The 23,605-nt window shown below is 31.5% G+C and overlaps 1 protein-coding gene across 2 annotated transcripts in view; it reads left to right on the plus strand.

Annotated features, from left to right (window-relative positions):
• Positions 1 to 23,605, plus strand: part of LOC131426892 (protein tipE) — a 193,256-nt gene that overhangs the window by 98,756 nt on the left and 70,895 nt on the right. The gene's annotated exons all lie outside the window — the stretch shown is intronic.

Raw genomic sequence — 23,605 nt, forward strand, 5'->3', positions numbered from 1 at the left:
AAATCTACTCAGTTTTCCTGATCTGAGTGATCTATCTACAATAATTTCTATTAAAATGTTGTCACTGAGTTCCATCACAGATACGTATTTCGAATGTTTCATGTATTCTTCTTCAGTGTGAGATCTACAATAATTTCTATTAAAATGTTGTCACTGAGTTCCATCATAGTTACGTATTTCGAATGTTTCATGTATTCAAGACGAATTGGCAGGCGTACCTGTTTTTTGTTTTAAATTCGAAGAAATCAGTGCCTTAGAAGAATTAGGCATTGCATTTGTCACGGTTTTTTGATTTTCAGGAATGTTCTGTAATCTAAATCTACTCAGTTTCCCTGTTCTGAGTGATCTATCTACAATAATTTCTATTAAAATGTTGTCACTGAGTTCCATCACAAATACGTATTTCGAATGTTTCATGTATTCTTCTTCAGTGTAAGAGTTTTAAGTTTATTGGTACCTGTTCTAATCGTTAGTTTTTTAAATCTACCTGAAGATTCATGTTAATAATATTTTCTCTGTTCTGAGTAATCTACCTACAGAAATCGTTAGTTTTTTAAATCTACCTGAAGATTCATGTTAATAATATTTTCTCTGTTCTGAGTAATCTACCTACAGAAATTTCTATTAAAATGGGGGTACTTATTTGATATACCATTGAATTTAATTGATATTGTGTTTACATCCTTCGTCAGTGTATCAGTTCTATTTTTGAGATTGTAGGATTTAATCTAAATCTTCCTATTTTTCCTGTTCCGAGTGATCTATCTACAATAATTTCTATTAAAATGTTGTCATTGAGTTCCATCATAGTTACGTATTTCGAATGTTTCATGTATTCAAGACGAATTGGCAGGCGTACCTGTTTTTTGTTTTAAATTCGAAGAAATCAGTTCCTTTGAAGAATTAGGCATTGCATTTGTAACGGTTTTTTGATTTCCAGGAATGTTCTGTAATCTAAATCTACTCAGTTTTCCTGATCTAAGTGATCTATCACAATAATTTCTATTAAAATGTTGTCACTGAGTTCCATCACAGATACGTATTTCGAATGTTTCATGTATTCAAGACGAATTGGCAGTGTTTTTTGTTTTAAATTCGAAGAAATCAGTTCCTTAGAAGAATTAGGCATTGCATTTGTAACGGTTTTTTGATTTCCAGGAATGTTCTGTAATCTAAATCTACTCAGTTTTCCTGATCTGAGTGATCTATCTACAATAATTTCTATTAAAATGTTGTCACTGAGTTCCATCACAGATACGTATTTCGAATGTTTCATGTATTCAAGACGAATTGGCAGTGTTTTTTGTTTTAAATTCGAAGAAATCAGTTCCTTAGAAGAATTAGGCATTGCATTTGTAACGGTTTTTTGATTTCCAGGAATGTTCTGTAATCTAAATCTACTCAGTTTTCCTGATCTGAGTGATCTATCTACAATAATTTCTATTAAAATGTTGTCACTGAGTTCCATCACAGATACGTATTTCGAATGTTTCATGTATTCTTCTTCAGTGTGAGATCTACAATAATTTCTATTAAAATGTTGTCACTGAGTTCCATCATAGTTACGTATTTCGAATGTTTCATGTATTCAAGACGAATTGGCAGGCGTACCTGTTTTTTGTTTTAAATTCGAAGAAATCAGTGCCTTAGAAGAATTAGGCATTGCATTTGTAACGGTTTTTTGATTTCCAGGAATGTTCTGTAATCTAAATCTACTCAGTTTCCCTGTTCTGAGTGATCTATCTACAATAATTGCTATTAAAATGTTGTCACTGAGTTCCATCACAAATACGTATTTCGAATGTTTCATGTATTCTTCTTCAGTGTAAGAGTTTTAAGTTTATTGGTACCTGTTTTAAATTCGAAGAAATCAGTGCCTTAGAAGAATTAGGCATTGCATTTGTAACGGTTTTTTGATTTCCAGGAATGTTCTGTAATCTAAATCTACTCAGTTTTCCTGATCTGAGTGATCTATCTACAATAATTTCTATTAAAATGTTGTCACTGAGTTCCATCACAGATACGTATTTCGAATGTTTCATGTATTCTTCTTCAGTGTAAGAGTTTTAAGTTTATTGGTACCTGTTTTAAATTCGAAGAAATCAGTGCCTTAGAAGAATTAGGCATTGCATTTGTAGCGGTTTTTTGATTTCCAGGAATGTTCTGTAATCTAAATCTACTCAGTTTCCCTGTTCTGAGTGATCTATCTACAATAATTTCTATTAAAATGTTGTCACTGAGTTCCATCACAGATACGTATTTCGAATGTTTCATGTATTCTTCTTCAGTGTAAGAGTTTTAAGTTCTAATCGTTATTTTTTTTTTAATCTACCTGAAGATTCATGTTAATAATATTTTCTCTGCTCTGAGTAATCTACCTACCGTAATTTCTATTAAAATGGGGGTACTTATTTGATATACCATTGAATTTAATTGATATTGTGTTTACATCCTTCGTCAGTGTATCAGTTCTATTTTTGAGATTGAAGGATTTAATCTAAATCTTCCTATTTTTCCTGTTCCGAGTGATCTATCTACAATAATTTCTATTAAAATGTTGTCATTGAGTTCCATCATAGTTACGTATTTCGAATGTTTCATGTATTCAAGACAAATTGGCAGGCGTACCTGTTTTTTGTTTTAAATTCGAAGAAATCAGTGCCTTAGAAGAATTAGGCATTGCATTTGTAACGGTTTTTTGATTTCCAGGAATGTTCTGTAATCTAAATCTACTCAGTTTTCCTGATCTGAGTGATCTATCTACAATAATTTCTATTAAAATGTTGTCACTGAGTTCCATCACAGATACGTATTTCGAATGTTTCATGTATTCTTCTTCAGTGTAAGAGTTTTAAGTTTATTGGTACCTGTTCTAATCGTTAGTTTTTTAAATCTACCTGAAGATTCATGTTAATAATATTTTCTCTGTTCTGAGTAATCTACCTACAGAAATTTCTATTAAAATGGGGGTACTTATTTGATATACCATTGAATTTAATTGATATTGTGTTTACATCCTTCGTCAGTGTATCAGTTCTATTTTTGAGATTGTAGGATTTAATCTAAATCTTCCTATTTTTCCTGTTCCGAGTGATCTATCTACAATAATTTCTATTAAAATGTTGTCATTGAGTTCCATCATAGTTACGTATTTCGAATGTTTCATGTATTCAAGACGAATTGGCAGGCGTACCTGTTTTTTGTTTTAAATTCGAAGAAATCAGTGCCTTAGAAGAATTAGGCATTGCATTTGTAACGGTTTTTTGATTTCCAGGAATGTTCTGTAATCTAAATCTACTCAGTTTTCCTGATCTGAGTGATCTATCTACAATAATTTCTATTAAAATGTTGTCACTGAGTTCCATCATAGTTACGTATTTCGAATGTTTCATGTATTCAAGACGAATTGGCAGGCGTACCTGTTTTTTGTTTTAAATTCGAAGAAATCAGTGCCTTAGAAGAATTAGGCATTGCATTTGTAACGGTTTTTTGATTTTCAGGAATGTTCTGTAATCTAAATCTACTCAGTTTCCCTGTTCTGAGTGATCTATCTACAATAATTTCTATTAAAATGTTGTCACTGAGTTCCATCACAGATACGTATTTCGAATGTTTCATGTATTCTTCTTCAGTGTAAGAGTTTTAGGTTTATTGGTACCTGTTTTAAATTCGAAGAAATCAGTGCCTTAGAAGAATTAGGGATTGCATTTGTAACGGTTTTTTGATTTCCAGGAATGTTCTGTAATCTAAATCTACTCAGTTTTCCTGATCTGAGTGATCTATCTACAATAATTTCTATTAAAATGTTGTCACTGAGTTCCATCACAGATACGTATTTCGAATGTTTCATGTATTCTTCTTCAGTGTAAGAGTTTTAAGTTTATTGGTACCTGTTTTAAATTCGAAGAAATCAGTGCCTTAGAAGAATTAGGCATTGCATTTGTAACGGTTTTTTGATTTCCAGGAATGTTCTGTAATCTAAATCGTATTTTTTAAATTCCAAGAAATCAGTGCCTTAGAAGAATTAGGCATTGCATTTGTAACGGTTTTTTGATTCCATCACAGATACGTATTTCGAATGTTTCATGTATTCTTCTTCAGTGTAAGAGTTTTAAGTTTATTGGTACCTGTTCTAATCGTTAGTTTTTTAAATCTACCTGAAGATTCATGTTAATAATATTTTCTCTGTTCTGAGTAATCTACCTACAGAAATTTCTATTAAAATGGGGGTACTTATTTGATATACCATTGAATTTAATTGATATTGTGTTTACATCCTTCGTCAGTGTATCAGTTCTATTTTTGAGATTGTAGGATTTAATCTAAATCTTCCTATTTTTCCTGTTCCGAGTGATCTATCTACAATAATTTCTATTAAAATGTTGTCATTGAGTTCCATCATAGTTACGTATTTCGAATGTTTCATGTATTCAAGACGAATTGGCAGGCGTACCTGTTTTATGTTTTAAATTCGAAGAAATCAGTTCCTTAGAAGAATTAGGCATTGCATTTGTAACGGTTTTTTGATTTCCAGGAATGTTCTGTAATCTAAATCTACTCAGTTTTCCTGATCTGAGTGATCTATCTACAATAATTTCTATTAAAATGTTGTCACTGAGTTCCATCACAGATACGTATTTCGAATGTTTCATGTATTCAAGACGAATTGGCAGGCGTACCTGTTTTTTGTTTTAAATTCGAAGAAATCAGTTCCTTAGAAGAATTAGGCATTGCATTTGTAACGGTTTTTTGATTTCCAGGAATGTTCTGTAATCTAAATCTACTCAGTTTTCCTGATCTGAGTGATCTATCTACAATAATTTCTATTAAAATGTTGTCATTGAGTTCCATCATAGTTACGTATTTCGAATGTTTCATGTATTCAAGACGAATTGGCAGGCGTACCTGTTTTTTGTTTTAAATTCGAAGAAATCAGTTCCTTAGAAGAATTAGGCATTGCATTTGTAACGGTTTTTTGATTTCCAGGAATGTTCTGTAATCTAAATCTACTCAGTTTTCCTGATCTGAGTGATCTATCTACAATAATTTCTATTGAAATGTTGTCACTGAGTTCCATCACAGATACGTATTTCGAATGTTTCATGTATTCTTCTTCAGTGTAAGAGTTTTAAGTTTATTGGTACCTGTTTTAAATTCGAAGAAATCAGTGCCTTAGAAGAATTAGGCATTGCATTTGTAACGGTTTTTTGATTTCCAGGAATGTTCTGTAATCTAAATCTACTCAGTTTTCCTGATCTGAGTGATCTATCTACAATAATTTCTATTAAAATGTTGTCACTGAGTTCCATCACAGATACGTATTTCGAATGTTTCATGTATTCTTCTTCAGTGTAAGAGTTTTAAGTTTATTGGTACCTGTTTTAAATTCGAAGAAATCAGTGAAGAATTAGGCATTGCATTTGTAACGGTTTTTTGATTTCCAGGAATGTTCTGTAATCTAAATCTACTCAGTTTTCCTGATCTGAGTGATCTATCTACAATAATTTCTATTAAAATGTTGTCACTGAGTTCCATCACAGATACGTATTTCGAATGTTTCATGTATTCTTCTTCAGTGTAAGAGTTTTAAGTTCATTGGTACCTGTTCTAATCGTTATTTTTTTTAATCTACCTGAAGATTCATGTTAATAATATTTTCTCTGCTCTGAGTAATCTACCTACAGTAATTTCTATTAAAATGGGGGTACTTATTTGATATACCATTGAATTTAATTGATATTGTGTTTACATCCTTCGTCAGTGTATCAGTTCTATTTTTGAGATTGTAGGATTTAATCTAAATCTTCCTATTTTTCCTGTTACGAGTGATCTATCTACAATAATTTCTATTAAAATGTTGTCATTGAGTTCCATCATAGTTACGTATTTCGAATGTTTCATGTATTCAAGACGAATTGGCAGGCGTACCTGTTTTTTGTTTTAAATTCGAAGAAATCAGTTCCTTAGAAGAATTAGGCATTGCATTTGTAACGGTTTTTTGATTTCCAGGAATGTTCTGTAATCTAAATCTACTCAGTTTTCCTGATCTGAGTGATCTATCTACAATAATTTCTATTAAAATGTTGTCACTGAGTTCCATCACAGATACGTATTTCGAATGTTTCATGTATTCAAGACGAATTGGCAGGCGTACCTGTTTTTTGTTTTAAATTCGAAGAAATCAGTTCCTTAGAAGAATTAGGCATTGCATTTGTAACGGTTATTTGATTTCCAGGAATGTTCTGTAATCTAAATCTACTCAGTTTTCCTGTTCTGAGTGATCTATCTACAATAATTTCTATTAAAATGTTGTCACTGAGTTCCATCACAGATACGTATTTCGAATGTTTCATGTATTCAAGACGAATTGGCAGGCGTACCTGTTTTTTGTTTTAAATTCGAAGAAATCAGTTCCTTAGAAGAATTAGGCATTGCATTTGTAACGGTTTTTTGATTTCCAGGAATGTTCTGTAATCTAAATCTACTCAGTTTTCCTGTTCTGAGTGATCTATCTACAATAATTTCTATTAAAATGTTGTCACTGAGTTCCATCACAGATACGTATTTCGAATGTTTCATGTATTCTTCTTCAGTGTAAGAGTTTTAAGTTTATTGGTACCTGTTCTAACCGTTAGTTTTTTAAATCTACCTGAAGATTCATGTTAATAATATTTTCTCTGTTCTGAGTAATCTACCTACAGAAATTTCTATTAAAATGGGGGTACTTATTTGATATACCATTGAATTTAATTGATATTGTGTTTACATCCTTCGTCAGTGTATCAGTTCTATTTTTGAGATTGTAGGATTTAATCTAAATCTTCCTATTTTTCCTGTTCCGAGTGATCTATCTACAATAATTTCTATTAAAATGTTGTCATTGAGTTCCATCATAGTTACGTATTTCGAATGTTTCATGTATTCAAGACGAATAGGCAGGCGTACCTGTTTTTTGTTTTAAATTCGAAGAAATCAGTTCCTTAGAAGAATTAGGCATTGCATTTGTAACGGTTTTTTGATTTCCAGGAATGTTCTGTAATCTAAATCTACTCAGTTTTCCTGTTCTGAGTGATCTATCTACAATAATTTCTATTAAAATGTTGTCACTGAGTTCCATCACAGATACGTATTTCGAATGTTTCATGTATTCTTCTTCAGTGTAAGAGTTTTAAGTTTATTGGTACCTGTTCTAACCGTTAGTTTTTTAAATCTACCTGAAGATTCATGTTAATAATATTTTCTCTGTTCTGAGTAATCTACCTACAGAAATTTCTATTAAAATGGGGGTACTTATTTGATATACCATTGAATTTAATTGATATTGTGTTTACATCCTTCGTCAGTGTATCAGTTCTATTTTTGAGATTGTAGGATTTAATCTAAATCTTCCTATTTTTCCTGTTCCGAGTGATCTATCTACAATAATTTCTATTAAAATGTTGTCATTGAGTTCCATCATAGTTACGTATTTCGAATGTTTCATGTATTCAAGACGAATAGGCAGGCGTACCTGTTTTTTGTTTTAAATTCGAAGAAATCAGTTCCTTAGAAGAATTAGGCATTGCATTTGTAACGGTTTTTTGATTTCCAGGAATGTTCTGTAATCTAAATCTACTCAGTTTTCCTGTTCTGAGTGATCTATCTACAATAATTTCTATTAAAATGTTGTCACTGAGTTCCATCACAGATACGTATTTCGAATGTTTCATGTATTCTTCTTCAGTGTAAGAGTTTTAAGTTTATTGGTACCTGTTCTAACCGTTAGTTTTTTAAATCTACCTGAAGATTCATGTTAATAATATTTTCTCTGTTCTGAGTAATCTACCTACAGAAATTTCTATTAAAATGGGGGTACTTATTTGATATACCATTGAATTTAATTGATATTGTGTTTACATCCTTCGTCAGTGTATCAGTTCTATTTTTGAGATTGTAGGATTTAATCTAAATCTTCCTATTTTTCCTGTTCCGAGTGATCTATCTACAATAATTTCTATTAAAATGTTGTCACTGAGTTCCATCACAGATACGTATTTCGAATGTTTCATGTATTCAAGACGAATTGGCAGGCGTACCTGTTTTTTGTTTTAAATTCGAAGAAATCAGTTCCTTAGAAGAATTAGGCATTGCATTTGTAACGGTTTTTTGATTTCCAGGAATGTTCTGTAATCTAAATCTACTCAGTTTTCCTGTTCTGAGTGATCTATCTACAATAATTTCTATTAAAATGTTGTCACTGAGTTCCATCACAGATACGTATTTCGAATGTTTCATGTATTCTTCTTCAGTGTAAGAGTTTTAAGTTTATTGGTACCTGTTCTAACCGTTAGTTTTTTAAATCTACCTGAAGATTCATGTTAATAATATTTTCTCTGTTCTGAGTAATCTACCTACAGAAATTTCTATTAAAATGGGGGTACTTATTTGATATACCATTGAATTTAATTGATATTGTGTTTACATCCTTCGTCAGTGTATCAGTTCTATTTTTGAGATTGTAGGATTTAATCTAAATCTTCCTATTTTTCCTGTTCCGAGTGATCTATCTACAATAATTTCTATTAAAATGTTGTCATTGAGTTCCATCATAGTTACGTATTTCGAATGTTTCATGTATTCAAGACGAATAGGCAGGCGTACCTGTTTTTTGTTTTAAATTCGAAGAAATCAGTTCCTTAGAAGAATTAGGCATTGCATTTGTAACGGTTTTTTGATTTCCAGGAATGTTCTGTAATCTAAATCTACTCAGTTTTCCTGTTCTGAGTGATCTATCTACAATAATTTCTATTAAAATGTTGTCACTGAGTTCCATCACAGATACGTATTTCGAATGTTTCATGTATTCAAGACGAATTGGCAGGCGTACCTGTTTTTTGTTTTAAATTCGAAGAAATCAGTTCCTTAGAAGAATTAGGCATTGCATTTGTAACGGTTTTTTGATTTCCAGGAATGTTCTGTAATCTCAATCTACTCAGTTTTCCTGTTCTGAGTGATCTATCTACAATAATTTCTATTAAAATGTTGTCACTGAGTTCCATCACAGATACGTATTTCGAATGTTTCATGTATTCTTCTTCAGTGTAAGAGTTTTAAGTTTATTGGTACCTGTTTTAAATTCGAAGAAATCAGTGAAGAATTAGGCATTGCATTTGTAACGGTTTTTTGATTTCCAGGAATGTTCTGTAATCTAAATCTACTCAGTTTTCCTGATCTGAGTGATCTATCTACAATAATTTCTATTAAAATGTTGTCACTGAGTTCCATCACAGATACGTATTTCGAATGTTTCATGTATTCTTCTTCAGTGTAAGAGTTTTAAGTTTATTGGTACCTGTTTTAAATTCGAAGAAATCAGTGCCTTAGAAGAATTAGGCATTGCATTTGTAACGGTTTTTTGATTTCCAGGAATGTTCTGTAATCTAAATCTACTCAGTTTTCCTGATCTGAGTGATCTATCTACAATAATTTCTATTAAAATGTTGTCACTGAATTCCATCACAGATACATATTTCGAATGTTTCATGTATTCTTCTTCAGTGTAAGAGTTTTAAGTTTATTGGTACCTGTTTTAAATTCGAAGAAATCAGTGCCTTAGAAGAATTAGGCATTGCATTTGTAACGGTTTTTTGATTTCCAGGAATGTTCTGTAATCTAAATCTACTCAGTTTTCCTGATCTGAGTGATCTATCTACAATAATTTCTATTAAAATGTTGTCACTGAGTTCCATCACAGATACGTATTTCGAATGTTTCATGTATTCAAGACGAATTGGCAGGCGTACCTGTTTTTTGTTTTAAATTCGAAGAAATCAGTTCCTTAGAAGAATTAGGCATTGCATTTGTAACGGTTTTTTGATTTCCAGGAATGTTCTGTAATCTAAATCTACTCAGTTTTCCTGTTCTGAGTGATCTATCTACAATAATTTCTATTAAAATGTTGTCAATGAGTTCCATCACAGATACGTATTTCGAATGTTTCATGTATTCAAGACGAATTGGCAGGCGTACTTGTTTTTTGTTTTAAATTCGAAGAAATCAGTTCCTTAGAAGAATTAGGCATTGCATTTGTAACGGTTTTTTGATTTCCAGGAATGTTCTGTAATCTAAATCTACTCAGTTTTCCTGTTCTGAGTGATCTATCTACAATAATTTCTATTAAAATGTTGTCACTGAGTTCCATCACAGATACGTATTTCGAATGTTTCATGTATTCAAGACGAATTGGCAGGCGTACTTGTTTTTTGTTTTAAATTCGAAGAAATCAGTTCCTTAGAAGAATTAGGCATTGCATTTGTAACGGTTTTTTGATTTCCAGGAATGTTCTGTAATCTAAATCTACTCAGTTTTCCTGATCTGAGTGATCTATCTACAATAATTTCTATTAAAATGTTGTCACTGAGTTCCATCACAGATACATATTTCGAATGTTTCATGTATTCTTCTTCAGTGTAAGAGTTTTAAGTTTATTGGTACCTGTTTTAAATTCGAAGAAATCAGTGCCTTAGAAGAATTAGGCATTGCATTTGTAACGGTTTTTTGATTTCCAGGAATGTTCTGTAATCTAAATCTACTCAGTTTTCCTGATCTGAGTGATCTATCTACAATAATTTCTATTAAAATGTTGTCACTGAGTTCCATCACAGATACATATTTCGAATGTTTCATGTATTCTTCTTCAGTGTAAGAGTTTTAAGTTTATTGGTACCTGTTTTAAATTCGAAGAAATCAGTGCCTTAGAAGAATTAGGCATTGCATTTGTAACGGTTTTTTGATTTCCAGGAATGTTCTGTAATCTAAATCTACTCAGTTTTCCTGATCTGAGTGATCTATCTACAATAATTTCTATTAAAATGTTGTCACTGAGTTCCATCACAGATACGTATTTCGAATGTTTCATGTATTCTTCTTCAGTGTAAGAGTTTTAAGTTTATTGGTACCTGTTCTAACCGTTAGTTTTTTAAATCTACCTGAAGATTCATGTTAATAATATTTTCTCTGTTCTGAGTAATCTACCTACAGAAATTTCTATTAAAATGGGGGTACTTATTTGATATACCATTGAATTTAATTGATATTGTGTTTACATCCTTCGTCAGTGTATCAGTTCTATTTTTGAGATTGTAGGATTTAATCTAAATCTTCCTATTTTTCCTGTTCCGAGTGATCTATCTACAATAATTTCTATTAAAATGTTGTCATTGAGTTCCATCATAGTTACGTATTTCGAATGTTTCATGTATTCAAGACGAATAGGCAGGCGTACCTGTTTTTTGTTTTAAATTCGAAGAAATCAGTGCCTTAGAAGAATTAGGCATTGCATTTGTAACGGTTTTTTGATTTCCAGGAATGTTCTGTAATCTAAATCTACTCAGTTTTCCTGATCTGAGTGATCTATCTACAATAATTTCTATTAAAATGTTGTCACTGAGTTCCATCACAGATACATATTTCGAATGTTTCATGTATTCTTCTTCAGTGTAAGAGTTTTAAGTTTATTGGTACCTGTTTTAAATTCGAAGAAATCAGTGCCTTAGAAGAATTAGGCATTGCATTTGTAACGGTTTTTTGATTTCCAGGAATGTTCTGTAATCTAAATCTACTCAGTTTTCCTGATCTGAGTGATCTATCTACAATAATTTCTATTAAAATGTTGTCAATGAGTTCCATCACAGATACGTATTTCGAATGTTTCATGTATTCAAGACGAATTGGCAGGCGTACTTGTTTTTTGTTTTAAATTCGAAGAAATCAGTTCCTTAGAAGAATTAGGCATTGCATTTGTAACGGTTTTTTGATTTCCAGGAATGTTCTGTAATCTAAATCTACTCAGTTTTCCTGATCTGAGTGATCTATCTACAATAATTTCTATTAAAATGTTGTCACTGAGTTCCATCACAGATACATATTTCGAATGTTTCATGTATTCTTCTTCAGTGTAAGAGTTTTAAGTTTATTGGTACCTGTTTTAAATTCGAAGAAATCAGTGCCTTAGAAGAATTAGGCATTGCATTTGTAACGGTTTTTTGATTTCCAGGAATGTTCTGTAATCTAAATCTACTCAGTTTTCCTGATCTGAGTGATCTATCTACAATAATTTCTATTAAAATGTTGTCAATGAGTTCCATCACAGATACGTATTTCGAATGTTTCATGTATTCAAGACGAATTGGCAGGCGTACTTGTTTTTTGTTTTAAATTCGAAGAAATCAGTTCCTTAGAAGAATTAGGCATTGCATTTGTAACGGTTTTTTGATTTCCAGGAATGTTCTGTAATCTAAATCTACTCAGTTTTCCTGATCTGAGTGATCTATCTACAATAATTTCTATTAAAATGTTGTCACTGAGTTCCATCACAGATACGTATTTCGAATGTTTCATGTATTCTTCTTCAGTGTAAGAGTTTTAAGTTTATTGGTACCTGTTCTAACCGTTAGTTTTTTAAATCTACCTGAAGATTCATGTTAATAATATTTTCTCTGTTCTGAGTAATCTACCTACAGAAATTTCTATTAAAATGGGGGTACTTATTTGATATACCATTGAATTTAATTGATATTGTGTTTACATCCTTCGTCAGTGTATCAGTTCTATTTTTGAGATTGTAGGATTTAATCTAAATCTTCCTATTTTTCCTGTTAGTGTGATCTATCTACAATAATTTCTATTAAAATGTTGTCATTGAGTTCCATCATAGTTACGTATTTCGAATGTTTCATGTATTCAAGACGAATTGGCAGGCGTACCTGTTTTTTGTTTTAAATTCGAAGAAATCAGTTCCTTAGAAGAATTAGGCATTGCATTTGTAACGGTTTTTTGATTTCCAGGAATGTTCTGTAATCTGAATCTACTCAGTTTTCCTGATCTGAGTGATCTATCTACAATAATTTCTATTAAAATGTTGTCACTGAGTTCCATCACAGATACGTATTTCGAATGTTTCATGTATTCAAGACGAATTGGCAGGCGTACCTGTTTTTTGTTTTAAATTCGAAGAAATCAGTTCCTTAGAAGAATTAGGCATTGCATTTGTAACGGTTATTTGATTTCCAGGAATGTTCTGTAATCTAAATCTACTCAGTTTTCCTGTTCTGAGTGATCTATCTACAATAATTTCTATTAAAATGTTGTCACTGAGTTCCATCACAGATACGTATTTCGAATGTTTCATGTATTCAAGACGAATTGGCAGGCGTACCTGTTTTTTGTTTTAAATTCGAAGAAATCAGTTCCTTAGAAGAATTAGGCATTGCATTTGTAACGGTTTTTTGATTTCCAGGAATGTTCTGTAATCTAAATCTACTCAGTTTTCCTGTTCTGAGTGATCTATCTACAATAATTTCTATTAAAATGTTGTCACTGAGTTCCATCACAGATACGTATTTCGAATGTTTCATGTATTCTTCTTCAGTGTAAGAGTTTTAAGTTTATTGGTACCTGTTCTAACCGTTAGTTTTTTAAATCTACCTGAAGATTCATGTTAATAATATTTTCTCTGTTCTGAGTAATCTACCTACAGAAATTTCTATTAAAATGGGGGTACTTATTTGATATACCATTGAATTTAATTGATATTGTGTTTACATCCTTCGTCAGTGTATCAGTTCTATTTTTGAGATTGTAGGATTTAATCTAAATCTTCCTATTTTTCCTGTTCCGAGTGATCTATCTACAATAATTTCTATTAAAATGTTGTCATTGAGTTCCATCATAGTTACGTATTTCGAATGTTTCATGTATTCAAGACGAATAGGCAGGCGTACCTGTTTTTTGTTTTAAATTCGAAGAAATCAGTTCCTTAGAAGAATTAGGCATTGCATTTGTAACGGTTTTTTGATTTCCAGGAATGTTCTGTAATCTAAATCTACTCAGTTTTCCTGTTCTGAGTGATCTATCTACAATAATTTCTATTAAAATGTTGTCAATGAGTTCCATCACAGATACGTATTTCGAATGTTTCATGTATTCAAGACGAATTGGCAGGCGTACTTGTTTTTTGTTTTAAATTCGAAGAAATCAGTTCCTTAGAAGAATTAGGCATTGCATTTGTAACGGTTTTTTGATTTCCAGGAATGTTCTGTAATCTAAATCTACTCAGTTTTCCTGTTCTGAGTGATCTATCTACAATAATTTCTATTAAAATGTTGTCACTGAGTTCCATCACAGATACGTATTTCGAATGTTTCATGTATTCTTCTTCAGTGTAAGAGTTTTAAGTTTATTGGTACCTGTTTTAAATTCGAAGAAATCAGTGAAGAATTAGGCATTGCATTTGTAACGGTTTTTTGATTTCCAGGAATGTTCTGTAATCTAAATCTACTCAGTTTTCCTGATCTGAGTGATCTATCTACAATAATTTCTATTAAAATGTTGTCACTGAGTTCCATCACAGATACGTATTTCGAATGTTTCATGTATTCTTCTTCAGTGTAAGAGTTTTAAGTTTATTGGTACCTGTTTTAAATTCGAAGAAATCAGTGAAGAATTAGGCATTGCATTTGTAACGGTTTTTTGATTTCCAGGAATGTTCTGTAATCTAAATCTACTCAGTTTTCCTGATCTGAGTGATCTACCTACAATAATTTCTATTAAAATGTTGTCACTGAGTTCCATCACAGATACGTATTTCGAATGTTTCATGTATTCTTCTTCAGTGTAAGAGTTTTAAGTTTATTGGTACCTGTTCTAATCGTTATTTTTTTTTAATCTACCTGAAGATTCATGTTAATAATGTTTTCTCTGCTCTGAGTAATCTACCTACAGTAATTTCTATTAAAATGGGGGTACTTATTTGATATACCATTGAATTTAATTGATATTGTGTTTACATCCTTCGTCAGTGTATCAGTTCTATTTTTGAGATTGTAGGATTTAATCTAAATCTTACTATTTTTCCTGTTCCGAGTGATCTATCTACAATAATTTCTATTAAAATGTTGTCATTGAGTTCCATCATAGTTACGTATTTCGAATGTTTCATGTATTCAAGACGAATAGGCAGGCGTACCTGTTTTTTGTTTTAAATTCGAAGAAATCAGTTCCTTAGAAGAATTAGGCATTGCATTTGTAACGGTTTTTTGATTTCCAGGAATGTTCTGTAATCTAAATCTACTCAGTTTTCCTGTTCTGAGTGATCTATCTACAATAATTTCTATTAAAATGTTGTCACTGAGTTCCATCACAGATACGTATTTCGAATGTTTCATGTATTCAAGACGAATTGGCAGGCGTACCTGTTTTTTGTTTTAAATTCGAAGAAATCAGTTCCTTAGAAGAATTAGGCATTGCATTTGTAACGGTTTTTTGATTTCCAGGAATGTTCTGTAATCTAAATCTACTCAGTTTTCCTGTTCTGAGTGATCTATCTACAATAATTTCTATTAAAATGTTGTCAATGAGTTCCATCACAGATACGTATTTCGAATGTTTCATGTATTCAAGACGAATTGGCAGGCGTACTTGTTTTTTGTTTTAAATTCGAAGAAATCAGTTCCTTAGAAGAATTAGGCATTGCATTTGTAACGGTTTTTTGATTTCCAGGAATGTTCTGTAATCTAAATCTACTCAGTTTTCCTGTTCTGAGTGATCTATCTACAATAATTTCTATTAAAATGTTGTCACTGAGTTCCATCACAGATACGTATTTCGAATGTTTCATGTATTCTTCTTCAGTGTAAGAGTTTTAAGTTTATTGGAACCTGTTTTAAATTCGAAGAAATCAGTGAAGAATTAGGCATTGCATTTGTAACGGTTTTTTGATTTCCAGGAATGTTCTGTAATCTAAATCTACTCAGTTTTCCTGTTCTGAGTGATCTATCTACAATAATTTCTATTAAAATGTTGTCAATGAGTTCCATCACAGATACGTATTTCGAATGTTTCATGTATTCAAGACGAATTGGCAGGCGTACTTGTTTTTTGTTTTAAATTCGAAGAAATCAGTTCCTTAGAAGAATTAGGCATTGCATTTGTAACGGTTTTTTGATTTCCAGGAATGTTCTGTAATCTAAATCTACTCAGTTTTCCTGTTCTGAGTGATCTATCTACAATAATTTCTATTAAAATGTTGTCACTGAGTTCCATCACAGATACATATTTCGAATGTTTCATGTATTCTTCTTCAGTGTAAGAGTTTTAAGTTTATTGGTACCTGTTTTAAATTCGAAGAAATCAGTGCCTTAGAAGAATTAGGCATTGCATTTGTAACGGTTTTTTGATTTCCAGGAATGTTCTGTAATCTAAATCTACTCAGTTTTCCTGATCTGAGTGATCTATCTACAATAATTTCTATTAAAATGTTGTCACTGAGTTCCATCACAGATACGTATTTCGAATGTTTCATGTATTCTTCTTCAGTGTAAGAGTTTTAAGTTTATTGGTACCTGTTCTAACCGTTAGTTTTTTAAATCTACCTGAAGATTCATGTTAATAATATTTTCTCTGTTCTGAGTAATCTACCTACAGAAATTTCTATTAAAATGGGGGTACTTATTTGATATACCATTGAATTTAATTGATATTGTGTTTACATCCTTCGTCAGTGTATCAGTTCTATTTTTGAGATTGTAGGATTTAATCTAAATCTTCCTATTTTTCCTGTTCCGAGTGATCTATCTACAATAATTTCTATTAAAATGTTGTCATTGAGTTCCATCATAGTTACGTATTTCGAATGTTTCATGTATTCAAGACGAATAGGCAGGCGTACCTGTTTTTTGTTTTAAATTCGAAGAAATCAGTGCCTTAGAAGAATTAGGCATTGCATTTGTAACGGTTTTTTGATTTCCAGGAATGTTCTGTAATCTAAATCTACTCAGTTTTCCTGATCTGAGTGATCTATCTACAATAATTTCTATTAAAATGTTGTCACTGAGTTCCATCACAGATACATATTTCGAATGTTTCATGTATTCTTCTTCAGTGTAAGAGTTTTAAGTTTATTGGTACCTGTTTTAAATTCGAAGAAATCAGTGCCTTAGAAGAATTAGGCATTGCATTTGTAACGGTTTTTTGATTTCCAGGAATGTTCTGTAATCTAAATCTACTCAGTTTTCCTGATCTGAGTGATCTATCTACAATAATTTCTATTAAAATGTTGTCAATGAGTTCCATCACAGATACGTATTTCGAATGTTTCATGTATTCAAGACGAATTGGCAGGCGTACTTGTTTTTTGTTTTAAATTCGAAGAAATCAGTTCCTTAGAAGAATTAGGCATTGCATTTGTAACGGTTTTTTGATTTCCAGGAATGTTCTGTAATCTAAATCTACTCAGTTTTCCTGATCTGAGTGATCTATCTACAATAATTTCTATTAAAATGTTGTCACTGAGTTCCATCACAGATACATATTTCGAATGTTTCATGTATTCTTCTTCAGTGTAAGAGTTTTAAGTTTATTGGTACCTGTTTTAAATTCGAAGAAATCAGTGCCTTAGAAGAATTAGGCATTGCATTTGTAACGGTTTTTTGATTTCCAGGAATGTTCTGTAATCTAAATCTACTCAGTTTTCCTGATCTGAGTGATCTATCTACAATAATTTCTATTAAAATGTTGTCACTGAGTTCCATCACAGATACGTATTTCGAATGTTTCATGTATTCTTCTTCAGTGTAAGAGTTTTAAGTTTATTGGTACCTGTTCTAACCGTTAGTTTTTTAAATCTACCTGAAGATTCATGTTAATAATATTTTCTCTGTTCTGAGTAATCTACCTACAGAAATTTCTATTAAAATGGGGGTACTTATTTGATATACCATTGAATTTAATTGATATTGTGTTTACATCCTTCGTCAGTGTATCAGTTCTATTTTTGAGATTGTAGGATTTAATCTAAATCTTCCTATTTTTCCTGTTAGTGTGATCTATCTACAATAATTTCTATTAAAATGTTGTCATTGAGTTCCATCATAGTTACGTATTTCGAATGTTTCATGTATTCAAGACGAATTGGCAGGCGTACCTGTTTTTTGTTTTAAATTCGAAGAAATCAGTTCCTTAGAAGAATTAGGCATTGCATTTGTAACGGTTTTTTGATTTCCAGGAATGTTCTGTAATCTGAATCTACTCAGTTTTCCTGATCTGAGTGATCTATCTACAATAATTTCTATTAAAATGTTGTCACTGAGTTCCATCACAGATACGTATTTCGAATGTTTCATGTATTCAAGACGAATTGGCAGGCGTACCTGTTTTTTGTTTTAAATTCGAAGAAATCAGTTCCTTAGAAGAATTAGGCATTGCATTTGTAACGGTTATTTGATTTCCAGGAATGTTCTGTAATCTAAATCTACTCAGTTTTCCTGTTCTGAGTGATCTATCTACAATAATTTCTATTAAAATGTTGTCACTGAGTTCCATCACAGATACGTATTTCGAATGTTTCATGTATTCAAGACGAATTGGCAGGCGTACCTGTTTTTTGTTTTAAATTCGAAGAAATCAGTTCCTTAGAAGAATTAGGCATTGCATTTGTAACGGTTTTTTGATTTCCAGGAATGTTCTGTAATCTAAATCTACTCAGTTTTCCTGTTCTGAGTGATCTATCTACAATAATTTCTATTAAAATGTTGTCACTGAGTTCCATCACAGATACGTATTTCGAATGTTTCATGTATTCTTCTTCAGTGTAAGAGTTTTAAGTTTATTGGTACCTGTTTTAAATTCGAAGAAATCAGTGCCTTAGAAGAATTAGGCATTGCATTTGTAACGGTTTTTTGATTTCCAGGAATGTTCTGTAATCTAAATCTACTCAGTTTTCCTGATCTGAGTGATCTATCTACAATAATTTCTATTAAAATGTTGTCACTGAGTTCCATCACAGATACGTATTTCGAATGTTTCATGTATTCTTCTTCAGTGTAAGAGTTTTAAGTTTATTGGTACCTGTTCTAACCGTTAGTTTTTTAAATCTACCTGAAGATTCATGTTAATAATATTTTCTCTGTTCTGAGTAATCTACCTACAGAAATTTCTATTAAAATGGGGGTACTTATTTGATATACCATTGAATTTAATTGATATTGTGTTTACATCCTTCGTCAGTGTATCAGTTCTATTTTTGAGATTGTAGGATTTAATCTAAATCTTCCTATTTTTCCTGTTCCGAGTGATCTATCTACAATAATTTCTATTAAAATGTTGTCATTGAGTTCCATCATAGTTACGTATTTCGAATGTTTCATGTATTCAAGACGAATAGGCAGGCGTACCTGTTTTTTGTTTTAAATTCGAAGAAATCAGTGCCTTAGAAGAATTAGGCATTGCATTTGTAACGGTTTTTTGATTTCCAGGAATGTTCTGTAATCTAAATCTACTCAGTTTTCCTGATCTGAGTGATCTATCTACAATAATTTCTATTAAAATGTTGTCACTGAGTTCCATCACAGATACATATTTCGAATGTTTCATGTATTCTTCTTCAGTGTAAGAGTTTTAAGTTTATTGGTACCTGTTTTAAATTCGAAGAAATCAGTGCCTTAGAAGAATTAGGCATTGCATTTGTAACGGTTTTTTGATTTCCAGGAATGTTCTGTAATCTAAATCTACTCAGTTTTCCTGATCTGAGTGATCTATCTACAATAATTTCTATTAAAATGTTGTCAATGAGTTCCATCACAGATACGTATTTCGAATGTTTCATGTATTCAAGACGAATTGGCAGGCGTACTTGTTTTTTGTTTTAAATTCGAAGAAATCAGTTCCTTAGAAGAATTAGGCATTGCATTTGTAACGGTTATTTGATTTCCAGGAATGTTCTGTAATCTAAATCTACTCAGTTTTCCTGTTCTGAGTGATCTATCTACAATAATTTCTATTAAAATGTTGTCACTGAGTTCCATCACAGATACGTATTTCGAATGTTTCATGTATTCAAGACGAATTGGCAGGCGTACTTGTTTTTTGTTTTAAATTCGAAGAAATCAGTTCCTTAGAAGAATTAGGCATTGCATTTGTAACGGTTTTTTGATTTCCAGGAATGTTCTGTAATCTAAATCTACTCAGTTTTCCTGTTCTGAGTGATCTATCTACAATAATTTCTATTAAAATGTTGTCACTGAGTTCCATCACAGATACGTATTTCGAATGTTTCATGTATTCTTCTTCAGTGTAAGAGTTTTAAGTTTATTGGTACCTGTTCTAACCGTTAGTTTTTTAAATCTACCTGAAGATTCATGTTAATAATATTTTCTCTGTTCTGAGTAATCTACCTACAGAAATTTCTATTAAAATGGGGGTACTTATTTGATATACCATTGAATTTAATTGATATTGTGTTTACATCCTTCGTCAGTGTATCAGTTCTATTTTTGAGATTGTAGGATTTAATCTAAATCTTCCTATTTTTCCTGTTCCGAGTGATCTATCTACAATAATTTCTATTAAAATGTTGTCATTGAGTTCCATCATAGTTACGTATTTCGAATGTTTCATGTATTCAAGACGAATAGGCAGGCGTACCTGTTTTTTGTTTTAAATTCGAAGAAATCAGTGCCTTAGAAGAATTAGGCATTGCATTTGTAACGGTTTTTTGATTTCCAGGAATGTTCTGTAATCTAAATCTACTCAGTTTTCCTGATCTGAGTGATCTATCTACAATAATTTCTATTAAAATGTTGTCACTGAGTTCCATCACAGATACATATTTCGAATGTTTCATGTATTCTTCTTCAGTGTAAGAGTTTTAAGTTTATTGGTACCTGTTTTAAATTCGAAGAAATCAGTGCCTTAGAAGAATTAGGCATTGCATTTGTAACGGTTTTTTGATTTCCAGGAATGTTCTGTAATCTAAATCTACTCAGTTTTCCTGATCTGAGTGATCTATCTACAATAATTTCTATTAAAATGTTGTCAATGAGTTCCATCACAGATACGTATTTCGAATGTTTCATGTATTCAAGACGAATTGGCAGGCGTACTTGTTTTTTGTTTTAAATTCGAAGAAATCAGTTCCTTAGAAGAATTAGGCATTGCATTTGTAACGGTTATTTGATTTCCAGGAATGTTCTGTAATCTAAATCTACTCAGTTTTCCTGTTCTGAGTGATCTATCTACAATAATTTCTATTAAAATGTTGTCACTGAGTTCCATCACAGATACGTATTTCGAATGTTTCATGTATTCAAGACGAATTGGCAGGCGTACCTGTTTTTTGTTTTAAATTCGAAGAAATCAGTTCCTTAGAAGAATTAGGCATTGCATTTGTAACGGTTTTTTGATTTCCAGGAATGTTCTGTAATCTAAATCTACTCAGTTTTCCTGTTCTGAGTGATCTATCTACAATAATTTCTATTAAAATGTTGTCACTGAGTTCCATCACAGATACGTATTTCGAATGTTTCATGTATTCTTCTTCAGTGTAAGAGTTTTAAGTTTATTGGTACCTGTTTTAAATTCGAAGAAATCAGTGCCTTAGAAGAATTAGGCATTGCATTTGTAACGGTTTTTTGATTTCCAGGAATGTTCTGTAATCTAAATCTACTCAGTTTTCCTGATCTGAGTGATCTATCTACAATAATTTCTATTAAAATGTTGTCACTGAGTTCCATCACAGATACGTATTTCGAATGTTTCATGTATTCTTCTTCAGTGTAAGAGTTTTAAGTTTATTGGTACCTGTTCTAACCGTTAGTTTTTTAAATCTACCTGAAGATTCATGTTAATAATATTTTCTCTGTTCTGAGTAATCTACCTACAGAAATTTCTATTAAAATGGGGGTACTTATTTGATATACCATTGAATTTAATTGATATTGTGTTTACATCCTTCGTCAGTGTATCAGTTCTATTTTTGAGATTGTAGGATTTAATCTAAATCTTCCTATTTTTCCTGTTCCGAGTGATCTATCTACAATAATTTCTATTAAAATGTTGTCATTGAGTTCCATCATAGTTACGTATTTCGAATGTTTCATGTATTCAAGACGAATAGGCAGGCGTACCTGTTTTTTGTTTTAAATTCGAAGAAATCAGTGCCTTAGAAGAATTAGGCATTGCATTTGTAACGGTTTTTTGATTTCCAGGAATGTTCTGTAATCTAAATCTACTCAGTTTTCCTGATCTGAGTGATCTATCTACAATAATTTCTATTAAAATGTTGTCACTGAGTTCCATCACAGATACATATTTCGAATGTTTCATGTATTCTTCTTCAGTGTAAGAGTTTTAAGTTTATTGGTACCTGTTTTAAATTCGAAGAAATCAGTGCCTTAGAAGAATTAGGCATTGCATTTGTAACGGTTTTTTGATTTCCAGGAATGTTCTGTAATCTAAATCTACTCAGTTTTCCTGATCTGAGTGATCTATCTACAATAATTTCTATTAAAATGTTGTCACTGAGTTCCATCACAGATACGTATTTCGAATGTTTCATGTATTCTTCTTCAGTGTAAGAGTTTTAAGTTTATTGGTACCTGTTCTAACCGTTAGTTTTTTAAATCTACCTGAAGATTCATGTTAATAATATTTTCTCTGTTCTGAGTAATCTACCTACAGAAATTTCTATTAAAATGGGGGTACTTATTTGATATACCATTGAATTTAATTGATATTGTGTTTACATCCTTCGTCAGTGTATCAGTTCTATTTTTGAGATTGTAGGATTTAATCTAAATCTTCCTATTTTTCCTGTTAGTGTGATCTATCTACAATAATTTCTATTAAAATGTTGTCATTGAGTTCCATCATAGTTACGTATTTCGAATGTTTCATGTATTCAAGACGAATTGGCAGGCGTACCTGTTTTTTGTTTTAAATTCGAAGAAATCAGTTCCTTAGAAGAATTAGGCATTGCATTTGTAACGGTTTTTTGATTTCCAGGAATGTTCTGTAATCTGAATCTACTCAGTTTTCCTGATCTGAGTGATCTATCTACAATAATTTCTATTAAAATGTTGTCACTGAGTTCCATCACAGATACGTATTTCGAATGTTTCATGTATTCAAGACGAATTGGCAGGCGTACCTGTTTTTTGTTTTAAATTCGAAGAAATCAGTTCCTTAGAAGAATTAGGCATTGCATTTGTAACGGTTATTTGATTTCCAGGAATGTTCTGTAATCTAAATCTACTCAGTTTTCCTGTTCTGAGTGATCTATCTACAATAATTTCTATTAAAATGTTGTCACTGAGTTCCATCACAGATACGTATTTCGAATGTTTCATGTATTCAAGACGAATTGGCAGGCGTACCTGTTTTTTGTTTTAAATTCGAAGAAATCAGTTCCTTAGAAGAATTAGGCATTGCATTTGTAACGGTTTTTTGATTTCCAGGAATGTTCTGTAATCTAAATCTACTCAGTTTTCCTGTTCTGAGTGATCTATCTACAATAATTTCTATTAAAATGTTGTCACTGAGTTCCATCACAGATACGTATTTCGAATGTTTCATGTATTCTTCTTCAGTGTAAGAGTTTTAAGTTTATTGGTACCTGTTCTAACCGTTAGTTTTTTAAATCTACCTGAAGATTCATGTTAATAATATTTTCTCTGTTCTGAGTAATCTACCTACAGAAATTTCTATTAAAATGGGGGTACTTATTTGATATACCATTGAATTTAATTGATATTGTGTTTACATCCTTCGTCAGTGTATCAGTTCTATTTTTGAG

Source organism: Malaya genurostris, chromosome 2 (genome assembly GCF_030247185.1).
Source record: "Malaya genurostris strain Urasoe2022 chromosome 2, Malgen_1.1, whole genome shotgun sequence".
In the NCBI taxonomy this organism is placed as follows: Eukaryota; Metazoa; Arthropoda; class Insecta; order Diptera; family Culicidae; genus Malaya; species Malaya genurostris.